This window comes from Silene latifolia, chromosome 11, assembly GCF_048544455.1.
Source record: "Silene latifolia isolate original U9 population chromosome 11, ASM4854445v1, whole genome shotgun sequence".
NCBI lineage: Eukaryota > Viridiplantae > Streptophyta > Magnoliopsida > Caryophyllales > Caryophyllaceae > Silene > Silene latifolia.
In genome coordinates, this window is record NC_133536.1 from 18,093,188 (window position 1) to 18,105,418 (window position 12,231).

The window sequence follows — 12,231 nt, forward strand, 5'->3', positions numbered from 1 at the left end:
CGACCTTTGATATATTTTCATCTATCTATTGTCATATTCGTCATCGATTTGTCATTAATTCGCCATGTTTAGCCTATTTTGTTCACTCATGTCATTAATCAATCGTTCATTCATGTAATTAATTCGCTCACATTCGTCTCATCCATGTTTATCGTTTTTATGACCATCATTCACATGTAAATAACCTGTTAATCACTTCCATCCGAGTAAATATATTAATCGATCATCAAATTCACCAATTAATAAATAACGATTTGCAGTTCCGGCTTCACAGCCAGAACTCACCCTTGGAACAGACGCAGCAACTGTTGCGCCTCTTCCAAAGGGCGCAGTCCTGCTGCGCCTGTTCCAGGTTGATTTCTGTCTCTGAATTCCCGTTCTGCCTTGACCTAGTTTAATTAGCTTACGTATAATTAACTATTAATCGTATTATCGCCTTAATCTCTGTTCGTTAATTCATTCTTGTATTCTTTTCTCAAATTATCCGTTTTAAAGGTATTTTCGACATAAATCAATAAACCCAGTGTAATTATTGTAATTTTATTATTGTAATTTTCTATCATTGTAATATTTATCGCATTTGTGTGATTTATTTACATTCCTTCACATGTAATTCAAACTTAAATCTTACTTTGACATTAATTGCATGTTAAACTAATTGTTCACCGACTTAGTCTAATCTTCACATGTTAGGATCAAAACTTGGATGTTGCATTGCATGCATATAATCGACGATATATCGAGTATAGATGATGTCCCTAATCATTAGTAGAGGCGGCTATCGAGGCGGGCGGGATTAGGTGTTCGATCAAAAGAGCTTTCTAATACGTACCCTCGCCCCTTACTCCAGATCTCTGTGAACACCCGTGTTCATTGGCATCCACGAGAGTCATTCTAGACATAGAATGCTAAGGGTAACGATTGCTTGGTGTTCATGTCTCTACTTTGTGTCTTGACATGGCACGAGGTATTCGAACGGTTCCAATTTCCCATAAAAATTGGTGGCGACTCCACAAAATGCAAACGCTTTTTCTCTCTCCCAAGCGCCCCCGTGGGCCCATTGTCCACACATCCCTGTGGGACAATGACTGGTATGGAAAAAGCAAAATAAGAGGCAAGTGCTAGAGTCCGTCCCTAAATCCATACCACCGGGACAGACACTTGTTGTAACACCCCGTATTTTATTAAGTTGAATAAAATTCTTTTAATTGCTATTTTGAATTTAATTACATCATTTAACGATTTATATATATATGCTTAGCTAATTAATTAATTTCATCATAATTCGATACGTTAATTTTAATAATCATTAATAAGTTTATTTAAAGTTAGTTCGAATTTATTGAAGTTAGTTCGGGTTTATTTATTTAATAATTTCCGTTTCTTTACGAGTCCTTATGAAAGTTGTTTTAAGTAAACCCGAGATGGATTTTGGGAACAAAACCGTCCAATTAGCTATTTTGAACTTATTTCACTAAATTAGCAATTTTTATTAATATCCGCTAATTTAGTAAAAATCGTTAATAACTCCGATTCGAATCGAATTCCTATTATTTCCGTTAGCTGGCTGAGTTTATTATATTTTCACTCATTAAATTTATTTATTATTAATTCCGTTTTATTACTGAAACTTTTATTAAAAACCGATTTTTATTAACTCGAGACGGTTTTAAAAACGAACGAAATTACTTAACGATGAAGAAACGTACGTATAATTAGAAGCTAGCAAGCTAGCTGGTGTCTCATTATTATTATTATTATTAAAATCCCACGTCCCCACCCCCCCTTCATTCTTTCTTTCTTTTTCGTTGAAGGGAATCAGCAGCAACAACAACATTCAACCGTACACTATTTTCCGATCATTCAAACCCCAGATCCCGCCTCCATTCTCAACCCAATTCCGTAATTTTTGTACCATTCTCTTCCCCTTTCCTTCCTCCTCCTTTTAAGGTAAGAAAATCTCCTTTTTATAGTGGTTTCGTCTTTCGCCGTCTATAAAAGTGTTGTCTTTTAGCTTCTTTGTTCCGTTTTCTTGCCCTTTTATGAAGGATTCGAAGATCCGGGGTGAGGCTCGTGCCTTGTGGACCATTTATTCGAAGAATAAGGGGCGTTTAAGGTAACACGGTTCTACCGTCCTTAATAAATTTATTATTGTTCGGGGTTGTATATATACTAGTAGTTATATTACTTTTGTTTAAATTAATTTTGTGTGGGAGATGGGCTTAGAGGATCTGAGAATTAATGTCATGGCTTTGGTTAGAAAAATCTTTGTGCGCTGTAGTCAGAGGTGTTTAGTCTTGTCATTATTTAAGATCAAGGATGGAATGATGTTGACTATTTGTTAATTAGTACTATGGGCATTAAGGAAGTTCAACGTATAGATAGATGATAATGATGGCTAAAGAACGAAGGTGGTGTTTATGATGCAGTCCGTAGATGCATTCAGAATGTTATTTGATTTGAGCCGTGTACGAGAATTGGATTGGTAACTTGAGCAAGGAATAGTTCGTGAATTGTTTTAGTATTGTGTTTAATTTGTCGATTTCTTTGACTAAGACTCGTATGGTCATAATTTGGAGAAATTTTCATAATTGAATGTTCATGTGGTGTTGGTTTGAGACGGTTTTATACAAGTTTTATTTATCCATTTTGAGAAAAGTTGGTACCTTTGGATTCATGGTGAAGTGGGTGATTATGTTGGGTAATTTAATTGGGTGAATACTATTATTTTAATGCTTAAAATTTCGTCTTAAGACGGTCACAAATGAGCTTCTTTAATAGTGAAAATGGGTTTTGTCGAGCAGTTTTAGCGGGCTGTTTTGACGGGTTTCTTTATGTTAATTTGAACCAACCTCTTTGCTAACGTCTCAAGTACATGTACATGTTGGGTTTGGGTCTTTTGTTTGGGTGGTATCCGTCGTGGTTTGGCCTAGGAAACCGTCCTAAGACGGCTGGACAGTAGGGTGTAGCCTGGCCGTGGCCTACTGCAGCCTAGCCGTGGCCTGCTGTAGCCTGGCAGCAGCCTAGCAGTAGCTAGCTGTGGCCTGGCTGTGGCCTGGCCGTGGCCTAGGCAGTGGCCTGGCCGTGGCCTAGGCAGTGGCCTGGCTAAGACGCTAGTTTGGTTTATTTAAAATATAATTAAATTAATTTACGTCTCATATTTTATATAAAGATAATTCGTTAATATCGTCCTTTCACATAATTATTTTAGGTGGCTCATATGGGGTTGAAGATGAAGATTAATTTTGGGGTTTTAGAAGCTTTCTCAAGTTTTTACTTGTCTCTTTGCTAGCGTAAGGTAACTATTCCGAGTTACTCGACGAATTAATGTCACATTAGTAGTTAATGTGCGCCTGTTGTTTGATAAGTGTTTAGGTGAATGAATAATGTTAGGATCGTTTACAAAATGAAATTGTAATTAATAGGCTCAAATGAATTTTATGGTGATAATTGTAATGTTTTGTTGATTGTGCCGAAAACTGAGCCTTAGTCCCTTTGACTGATGCGATGTCAGTTAATTGAGTGATTGGTCAGCCGCAATTTGACCCGTACCTGTCGCAGGGCTGGGGTTGCGGGTAAAAATTCGGTTGAATGAATTAGATAATCGGCCTTTTTCTTGTTTTAGGCCATTTATTATATCTTAGGTTCACATGTACAGTTGATTGTATTTAATAGTATCTTATATTGTAGAAATGGCCCTAGTTTCCCCTAAAGCCTTTTATATTGTTATAATTGCTAGGATTGGAAATTTGTATTGAATACTTATTGAGGAACTGTTGGGATTGTATGCTGTAAATAGACATTTATATAGCCTTTCACATGATAGAATATTAGTATTTAGGTTGGTAAGTAGGACTTTTGCCCTCTTAAGGTTAAGTGGGTGTCTTACTTGACTTGTGTGGTGAGTCTTGAGTGGTGTGGGCTAAAGTATTCAAGCTGGGACTAGCTGTGACTAGGTCCTAGGTGAGTATTTCGGCCTCCATCATAGATAGGTCTTTATAGTCTTTGACGAGTATATGTTCACTGCTTGATAGCCTTTGTGTTCCTGACTAGTGGATGTTTATCCAAGTTGGGGCATGACCTCAGGTACTAATTTTGATAGTATGGGGTCAGCTTAAGTACTAGCCGACCCTTCGGTGGTGTCCTTAGGGTACTCACTTCACTTTGTTTTAAAAAAAAGTTGTGAGTCTTGGGTGCGGTGGTGTGTATCCGCATGTCTAGGTCTCTTGATTTTAGGCTAGGGTTGTGTTGTCTCTTGGCCATGTTTTCTTAATAGTAACCGCTGAGCCAAGATACCGGTTCGATTACCTTCCCTACCTCGTGGTATAGACTTAAGTTACAAAGTGACTATTGACCGTACTAAGAACTTATGCCTGTCTTTGATATATTGCCCTTTCTTGTATGGTGATTTTATGAACTGTAATAGGTGAGATGTAAGCCGGTTACAGTTGATAAAGTTTGGATTACTATTTGTTATCTGATTCACATGATAGTGTAGTATGAGTCGGTCTAGTATTCACATGCTAGGACTATGTGTTGTTATATTGTTGTTCACATGATAAGCACGATTGTCTAGCATCTATATGCTAAGGCATTGTGTGATTCGTATTCATATTCTTATGTTTACATGTTATATTAATTATGACATTTCGTGGCTGGGAGAACTCGGAGTTACTCCCCACTGACTGTGGCTTTCGTATTTGTATAAAATGCGAATGACAGGTAGGTGATGCATATATGGGGTACATGGACGAGCTAGCGAGCAAAGTAACCTTGGGACCTAGACTGGTTTTATTTCACTGTGACCCTTAAACCCTTTTTGTGTCACATACATTTTAGGGACATATGTCTTCCTCTTTTTCTTTGGTTTGTATCACTTTATTCTCGCAGCTTTAGCATAGTTATGTAAATTAGTCTGTTAGAATTTGCAGGTGTTGGCATCCTCCTTCTGGAAATGTTGTGATTGGTTTAGAAAATTTTTGAAATTACAGGTTTTTGGCTAGTTGAACCAGTTACAAACATATCCTACCAGTTTTTCTGTAGAATTACGTGTTTACTTTTCCGCAATAAATGAGGGTGTCACAGTTGGTATCAGAGCATATTTGCTCCCGACGCACGTTTGTGCACCCCAAAATAAATAACTTGACCTTAAAATAATAAACTTGAGAGACGGGTAGGATGGGTAGATTTAGGATCTTATGTTGTAGTCTCTTTGTGTTTGTTCTTTGTTAGGTACTAACATGTTTGTTGATTGTGATTCTATAATTGTTGCGTTCTTGGATCAATGACCGTAAGCTTATCTATAGCTAATGGAGTTATTACCTTTATTAAAAAAAAAAATTTGAACTAAAGGTTTTGAAAATATTTTAATGTTTTTCACTGGTTTTAACGTCAATTAGTGTTAAAGCTTGTTATTGGAGACGTCTGATAATTAGTTTTATCATTTGTTGGTGTAAAAATATATTTTTATGTCTTTGAATTGGAATATTGATGTTCTTGAGTGATCGCCAAGAGTATCTCCGTTCCATTGAAAGGACACTTATATTTTACGAAGATCAAGATTTGGTGCCTAATGCTGAAGATTGAAGAATTGTTCAACCTTTGAAGAATGCTTCTACTTCCTTGAAGATGTTTCTCGTTCTTTTTGTATCTCGCCTTATTCTTAATCTCTTGGTGCCTATCCTTCTTCTAAACTCTCTATTCTTCTTCCTAGGAAGTTACATTTGTATCCTCCCAACTTGTCCTTTCACCCTTGCTAATCCTCCCTTAACGCCTTTTAGATAGTTCTCTTTCTTTTGTGGGGTGTTAACCTTGGTTGGATTTGATTCTTAAGTATAAAAGTTTACTCGTTATTTCCTTGTCTTGAATACCTCCCTAATTCTAATATCTCTTACTGGTTGTTAACTAGTTATCTTTATGATTCGACTCTTTTAGTCTCACACCCTGACATGTTGCTTAAGTTTCCTTGTTGTCTAAATTCCCTTTCTCCTCGATCATAAGCGTTACCGTTCATACCTCATTTTCTCGCTTCATCTTGCTCCTCCTTTAAGTTTGACACTCGTATCTTGTGAAACTCTATCTTTGACATCCTTGTAATTTTGACTTCAATTTTTACCCTATGAAAGTCATTATAGCTCTCTTGTGGCTTAAGTTTGAGCTCTCTTAACATACTTTGTTTCTATGCTATCTAAGTTACTTTCCTTTTTGGTACAAATTTTAAACTTTCAAGCTACCAGTTTCGATTCATTCTTAAAAGTTTATGTCACTTCTGCAAACCTAACCTATTTTTAAAGATTTGAAAATGAAAATTTGATTTAGTTCCCTATTCATTTCTTGAATATAAACTCATTTATCGTAATTTTAATTACTAAACCCGAAATTTCTTTAAATTTTATCCAATTTCTATTAACCTTGATCTATTTATGACTTCTTTGTCAAAGTTTAATATTATATTTCCGGAATTTAACTCCCCTTTTAGTTTAAAAGTGAAACCTTTATTTCTATTTTGACTTTTTGTAAAAGAAATTTTGGGTAAATTACCTTTTCTTTTGATTTTAACGTTGATCGGATGTTAGAGCTCGTTATTAGAAACGTTTAATAACTTGTTCTACTCTTGTCGACGAGTGATTTTCGGTTTTAAATTTGTCTTTGACTTGGAAAGTTAGCGCTCTTGTGTGCACGACAAGGGCAATTCCGTTCCATGAATGAGACTTATATTTTTGAAAACTCTTCATTAATGTTTTTGAAGGTATTTTGATTTTTAATTTATACAAATGATTTGCCTTTTGACCTTATCTTTGATTTGGAATGTGATGTTCTTGAATACGTAACGAGAACACATCCGTTCCTCGATGAGAGTCCAGTTACAACGAAAAATTTTAGTTGAAATTCTTGAAAAAAATTTTGATTCTTACAATAAGTGACCTTTTAAATGTTTTAGTTACCGATCTCAATTCCAGTTTTATTTTCATAACCTTCCATTTCTACTTTCAAGTTTCGAGGACGAAACTTTTTAAAAGATGGGGTGATTGTAACACCCCGTATTTTATTAAGTTGAATAAAATTCTTTTAATTGCTATTTTGAATTTAATTACATCATTTAACGATTTATATATATATGCTTAGCTAATTAATTAATTTCATCATAATTCGATACGTTAATTTTAATAATCATTAATAAGTTTATTTAAAGTTAGTTCGAATTTATTGAAGTTAGTTCGGGTTTATTTATTTAATAATTTCCGTTTCTTTACGAGTCCTTATGAAAGTTGTTTTAAGTAAACCCGAGATGGATTTTGGGAACAAAACCGTCCAATTAGCTATTTTGAACTTATTTCACTAAATTAGCAATTTTTATTAATATCCGCTAATTTAGTAAAAATCGTTAATAACTCCGATTCGAATCGAATTCCTATTATTTCCGTTAGCTGGCTGAGTTTATTATATTTTCACTCATTAAATTTATTTATTATTAATTCCGTTTTATTACTGAAACTTTTATTAAAAACCGATTTTTATTAACTCGAGACGGTTTTAAAAACGAACGAAATTACTTAACGATGAAGAAACGTACGTATAATTAGAAGCTAGCAAGCTAGCTGGTGTCTCATTATTATTATTATTATTAAAATCCCACGTCCCCACCCCCCCTTCATTCTTTCTTTCTTTTTCGTTGAAGGGAATCAGCAGCAACAACAACATTCAACCGTACACTATTTTCCGATCATTCAAACCCCAGATCCCGCCTCCATTCTCAACCCAATTCCGTAATTTTTGTACCATTCTCTTCCCCTTTCCTTCCTCCTCCTTTTAAGGTAAGAAAATCTCCTTTTTATAGTGGTTTCGTCTTTCGCCGTCTATAAAAGTGTTGTCTTTTAGCTTCTTTGTTCCGTTTTCTTGCCCTTTTATGAAGGATTCGAAGATCCGGGGTGAGGCTCGTGCCTTGTGGACCATTTATTCGAAGAATAAGGGGCGTTTAAGGTAACACGGTTCTACCGTCCTTAATAAATTTATTATTGTTCGGGGTTGTATATATACTAGTAGTTATATTACTTTTGTTTAAATTAATTTTGTGTGGGAGATGGGCTTAGAGGATCTGAGAATTAATGTCATGGCTTTGGTTAGAAAAATCTTTGTGCTTATTGTAGTCGAGGTGTTTAGTCTTGTCATTATTTAAGATCAAGGATGGAATGATGTTGACTATTTGTTAATTAGTACTATGGGCATTAAGGAAGTTCAACGTATAGATAGATGATAATGATGGCTAAAGAACGAAGGTGGTGTTTATGATGCAGTCCGTAGATGCATTCGAATGTTATTTGATTTGAGTAGTGTACGAGAATTGGATTGGTAACTTGAGCAAGGAATAGTTCGTGAATTGTTTTAGTATTGTGTTTAATTTGTCGATTTCTTTGACTAAGACTCGTATGGTCATAATTTGGAGAAATTTTCATAATTGAATGTTCATGTGGTGTTGGTTTGAGACGGTTTTATACAAGTTTTATTTATCCATTTTGAGAAAAGTTGGTACCTTTGGATTCATGGTGAAGTGGGTGATTATGTTGGGTAATTTAATTGGGTGAATACTATTATTTTAATGCTTAAAATTTCGTCTTAAGACGGTCACAAATGAGCTTCTTTAATAGTGAAAATGGGTTTTGTCGAGCAGTTTTAGCGGGCTGTTTTGACGGGTTTCTTTATGTTAATTTGAACCAACCTCTTTGCTAACGTCTCAAGTACATGTACATGTTGGGTTTGGGTCTTTTGTTTGGGTGGTATCCGTCGTGGTTTGGCCTAGAAACCGTCCTAAGACAGGCCGGACGAGGGGGTGTAGCTCGGCCGTGGCCTCTGCGCACCTAGCCGTGGCTTTCTTTGTAGCTTTGCAGACCTAGCGATAGCTAGCCGTGTGCTGGCCGTGGCCTGGCCGTGGCCTAGGCGATGGCTTTGGCCGTGGCCTAGGCGATGGGCCTTTGGCTAAGACGCTAGTTTGGTTTATTTAAAATATAATTAAATTAATTTACGTCTCATATTTTATATAAAGATAATTCGTTAATATCGTCCTTTCACATAATTATTTTAGGTGGCTCATATGGGGTTGAAGATGAAGATTAATTTTGGGGTTTTAGAAGCTTTCTCAAGTTTTTACTTGTCTCTTTGCTAGCGTAAGGTAACTATTCCGAGTTACTCGACGAATTAATGTCACATTAGTAGTTAATGTGCTTTGTTGTTTGATAAGTGTTTAGGTGAATGAATAATGTTAGGATCGTTTACAAAATGAAATTGTAATTAATAGGCTCAAATGAATTTTATGGTGATAATTGTAATGTTTTGTTGATTGTCTGAAAACCGAGCCTTAGTCCCTTTGACCGATGCGATGTCGATTAATTGAGTGATTGGTCACCGCAATTTGACCCGTACTGTCGCAGGGGGTGGGGTTGCGGGTAAAAATTCGGTTGAATGAATTAGATAATCGGCCTTTTTCTTGTTTTAGGCCATTTATTATATCTTAGGTTCACATGTACAGTTGATTGTATTTAATAGTATCTTATATTGTAGAAATGGCCCTAGTTTCCCCTAAAGCCTTTTATATTGTTATAATTGCTAGGATTGGAAATTTGTATTGAATACTTATTGAGGAACTGTTGGGATTGTATGCTGTAAATAGACATTTATATAGCCTTTCACATGATAGAATATTAGTATTTAGGTTGGTAAGTAGGACTTTTGCCCTCTTAAGGTTAAGTGGGTGTCTTACTTGACTTGTGTGGTGAGTCTTGAGTGGTGTGGGCTAAAGTATTCAAGCTGGGACTAGCTGTGACTAGGTCCTAGGTGAGTATTTCGGCCTCCATCATAGATAGGTCTTTATAGTCTTTGACGAGTATATGTTCACCGCTTGATAGCCTTTGTGTTCCTGACTAGTGGATGTTTATCCAAGTTGGGGCATGACCTCGGTACTAATTTTGATAGTATGGGGTCGACTTAAGTACTAGCCGACCCTTCGGTGGTGTCCTTAGGGTACTCACTTCACTTTGTTTTAAAAAAAAGTTGTGAGTCTTGGGTGCGGTGGTGTGTATCCGCATGTCTAGGTCTGCGCAGATTTTAGGCTAGGGTTGTGTTGTCTCTTGGCCATGTTTTCTTAATAGTAACCGCTGAGCCAAGATACCGGTTCGATTACCTTCCCTACCTCGTGGTATAGACTTAAGTTACAAAGTGACTATTGACCGTACTAAGAACTTATGCCTGTCTTTGATATATTGCCCTTTCTTGTATGGTGATTTTATGAATCTGTAATAGGTGAGATGTAAGCGATTCTGATTGATAAAGTTTGGATTACTATTTGTTATCTGATTCACATGATAGTGTAGTATGAGTCGGTCTAGTATTCACATGCTAGGACTATGTGTTGTTATATTGTTGTTCACATGATAAGCACGATTGTCTAGCATCTATATGCTAAGGCATTGTGTGATTCGTATTCATATTCTTATGTTTACATGTTATATTAATTATGACATTTCGTGGCTGGGAGAACTCGGAGTTACTCCCCACTGACTGTGGCTTTCGTATTTGTATAAAATGCGAATGACAGGTAGGTGATGCATATATGGGGTACATGGACGAGCTAGCGAGCAAAGTAACCTTGGGACCTAGACTGGTTTTATTTCACTGTGACCCTTAAACCCTTTTTGTGTCACATACATTTTAGGGACATATGTCTTCCTCTTTTTCTTTGGTTTGTATCACTTTATTCTCGCAGCTTTAGCATAGTTATGTAAATTAGTCTGTTAGAATTTGCAGGTGTTGGCATCCTCCTTCTGGAAATGTTGTGATTGGTTTAGAAAATTTTTGAAATTACAGGTTTTTGGCTAGTTGAACCAGTTACAAACATATCCTACCAGTTTTTCTGTAGAATTACGTGTTTACTTTTCCGCAATAAATGAGGGTGTCACACTTGTACCAGTCGGCACAAATTTTGTCCCTAAGGGACGGTTCACTTCGCCCCTTTTTCTTCCGGTTCACCTCTATTTGTTTTGCAAACACTATATATACCCCCACTTTGTAATTTTTGCGACGCACAACCCTAAATCTAGTTCTCCCATATTACCAAGTTTCAAACTTTGTTAATCTTTCCCTAATTACTCTCAAATCTTTCAATAATTAGCATAATCTTAGTCTTAGAAATTAGGTTGTAATTGAATTGAAGATTTCTCCATTCTTGTTCAATCCAAGTTTCCTTCTTTTACAATTAAGTTGGTATAATTCTTTCCTTTATGCTCATTTGTTTATATTTACTTTCTCTTAAGTTTTATATCAATTGTTTGCACTTGAATCTCTCTTATTAGTTGTTAGATTATAATTTTCTCTCTCTTGTTCATCTTCTTCATGTTTGTAGTTGATATTTCTCATAAAAGTTTGAATCTTTTGAGTTGTGTCAAAATTTGTCCCTTTTTGCATTAATCCTCTTCCATCCTAGTTTAATTTGTCTCTTCTCATAGTTTTGTTGGTTTATTGCTTGTTTAATTGTAGTATTCAATTTCATATCATGTCTATGGTTAAAGAATCCATCTTTATCAATTATTTTGTCTTAATAACCATGATTAGTGAAAATCAATTAGGTGGAGGATGGTGTGATTTTAGCTTGTCTTTCGTTAACCTTGGTTGAGACCGAAAGGGAGAACCTTGGGAGAACACCCCTAATTTTGTGTTCGAAATCGACCCTCGAGAGAGGGAGTGGGATGACCCGGATTTGTGACGCGAGCTTAATGAACCTAAGTCTAGTTTAAACCACCCTTGAGATAATGCATGATTTTGGGGGAGTTGAAACTCGGAATTAGGTACCCTGCCTTCGAACTCGAGAGGGGGGTTGGAAGGGCTTACTAGTGTCCACTCACGAGACCGAAAGGGAGGTGTTTGGCGACCTAGAGCCGTCATCCTCTTTAACACTACCTAATAGACCACTTAACGAGAAATTAAGCTTGTAGGAGCAATGGTCGGAGGAGAAGTCGGGTCCTAGACCTTCCTTAATATTGATTACATCTTTTACAATCTCACTTGCTCAATTTCCATTTTTAGTTCATTTTATTTTATTTAGTTTAGTTGTTTAGTCTAAATTCTCAACTCAATTTGCGCCGACTTAGCTAAATAAAGAGACTAAAAACGATTAATAATCTCCCATGCTCCTTGTGGATTCGACCCTCATATTGTGCAATGATAATCGTGCGCTTGCGAGGT

The 12,231-nt window shown here is 36.1% G+C and overlaps 2 long non-coding RNA genes across 2 annotated transcripts; both read left to right on the forward strand.

The window, feature by feature from the left end:
- The first annotated feature begins 1,773 nt into the window (after nucleotides 1–1,773).
- On the forward strand, nucleotides 1,774–6,363 carry LOC141612751 (uncharacterized). Its single transcript, XR_012529185.1, has 4 exons — nucleotides 1,774–1,950; nucleotides 2,049–2,116; nucleotides 3,212–3,298; nucleotides 4,723–6,363. It is a non-coding gene; the product is annotated as an uncharacterized LOC141612751 (long non-coding RNA).
- A 1,274-nt stretch (nucleotides 6,364–7,637) lies between these two features.
- Nucleotides 7,638–10,997, forward strand: LOC141612752 (uncharacterized). The gene is made up of 4 exons (XR_012529186.1): nucleotides 7,638–7,814; nucleotides 7,913–7,980; nucleotides 9,080–9,166; nucleotides 10,589–10,997. It is a non-coding gene; the product is annotated as an uncharacterized LOC141612752 (long non-coding RNA).
- The last annotated feature ends 1,234 nt before the right edge of the window (nucleotides 10,998–12,231 follow it).